Below are 2,073 nucleotides of genomic sequence, written 5' to 3' on the forward strand. Positions count from 1 at the left end.
AAAAAGGCCTGTACTGAGTGCGGTAATCACGAAAATAACAGCTTGAGTGGCAACCTACGGTGTTGGCTGAAGAGTAGCTAATGGAATTCAAGCCCGATAGCGATCGCGCTGCCCGAATGTTCACACCCTATCAGTTGCTAGAACATCGCCATTCATATAAGCGACTCACAATTTTAGTATTCCTGGACTTCCAAGATATATTCCAATATATATATATATATATATATATATAATCTTGGAATATATCTTGGAAGTTCAGGAATACTAAAATTGTGAGTCGCTTATATGAATGGCGATGTTCTAGCAACTGATAGGGTGTGAACATTCGGGCAGCGCGATCGCTATCGGGCTTGAATTCCATTAGCTACTCTTCAGCCAACACCGTAGGTTGCCACTCAAGCTGTTATTTTCGTGATTACCGCACTCAGTACAGGCCTTTTTTATAAGTGGACACTATCACCGATTCCTCTCGTTGTTTGGGACAGAAGATTTTCCCAGATGCAGGCAAAAAGATCAGATAGGGATTCATCATCATCATCATTGTCAGCTGTAAGAACCGCGTACTGGTCGTACACTGGTTGTAGCTGCCACAGTTTCGTTCACCGATGATTGGGGGGTAAGTAGCTGCGCATTGCACGCGCGAGCTGGTAAATTGGTGCATAAATTCAGCACTGTCAGTGAGTTGTCAAGCGGGGGGGGGTGGAAAAGAAGCTATGCATTGAAGGCAATAGCTTGGATGCACGAGCGCCACTGAGGGCGCGACTGGGCCATGTCTGATAATGTCTCTAGCCATTGATGTGGCCCGTCTCGGGGTCCCCATCCAGGAAGACGGCAGTGACCAGCGCAGCTGAGTTTGCTGGTAATGGCCTTCATACTTCGCTGCCAAGTCATTGTTTGACCGCCTCTGGCTCTCTTCCACCCTTCACATGGTTGGGCGAAAAGAGCCCTTCGAGGAAGTCGGTCGACTGGCATACGCAGCACGTGGCCAAGCCAACGCAACCTGTGCAGTGTGATCAGTTCATCTATCGAGGGTGAGTTATTTCTCCCGAATACCATTCGACGTACTTCAGAATTGCTGATCCGGTGTTCCCACCAGATTCGGGCAATGCTCCGAAGACATCGATGGTCAAACACTGAAAGTCTTTTGACGTCCTCGGCGCGCAGCGGCCACGTTTCTGATCCATATAGTAATATGGAGCGCACCACAGCATTGTAAACCCGACCCTTGACAGAGAAACTGATGTCACGCCTACGCCACAGGTGACGTAGGTTCGCAAAAGCTGCTCTGGCCTTCCCAATCCGGATGGAAATATCATCTTTCGCGAGATAAACAAATTTGTCTACTACCTCAATCGGTTCATCCGCAAGCATGAGGCTAGGGTTCGAGCCCACCCAGTCTTGTAGTAGAACTTTACACTTTGCAGGTCTGAAGCGCATACCAAACCGCGAGGCAGAATTATTTATATTATTTAGTATTGTTTGCAATGCCACGGGGTCAGATCCTAGAAGAGCTATGTCGTCTGCGTACTCGATAGGGATTAACTGAAGACTAAGCCCCCATCTCTGAATAATGCTGGTGGGAAATCATCCGGACCAGTAGTCTGGTAGCGCTTGAGAAAACGTATGAAACCATACACTTAATGGTCCTCAAAGGGATACAGATTCGCCGTCCATGGTTCTACTTCAGTTGCAGGATCCAACTGGGTGGCAGCATGTAGCAAGGAAAATTGTTGTTCAGCTGTCGAGGCAGCCTTCTTTATTGAAGATGGACGCGCCATTTTGATCCTAGATGGTTTCGCCGAAGGTGCTTTCCGGAGATCGGCCCAACGGAAAAACTGAAATCTTCGGACATTCCTGGCTTTCTGATCCTCTTCCATTTTCTTGGGATACTGTGTCAACCAAGATTCATGGTCAGCGCGCAGGCTCAACTTAAAATGCTGTCCCAAAATTAGTCGCACTGAGTTGTGTTCGGGGCCGCGAGGAACATTTCTCCGAAATTCAGGGAGTGCCCAGTATCCAGTTCTTCAGTAGACCTGGCAGTGCCATGCCACAGACAAAACACCAAGCAAGCAA

The 2,073-nt window shown here is 48.1% G+C and overlaps 1 protein-coding gene across 1 annotated transcript in view; it reads left to right on the top strand.

The window, feature by feature from the left end:
- Positions 1-2,073, top strand: part of T265_14298 (hypothetical protein) — a gene marked incomplete at both ends in the record, with an annotated part of 34,861 nt that overhangs the window by 24,711 nt on the left and 8,077 nt on the right. The gene's annotated exons all lie outside the window — the stretch shown is intronic.

Source organism: Opisthorchis viverrini (genome assembly GCF_000715545.1).
Source record: "Opisthorchis viverrini unplaced genomic scaffold opera_v5_179, whole genome shotgun sequence".
Lineage (NCBI taxonomy): Eukaryota > Metazoa > Platyhelminthes > Trematoda > Opisthorchiida > Opisthorchiidae > Opisthorchis > Opisthorchis viverrini.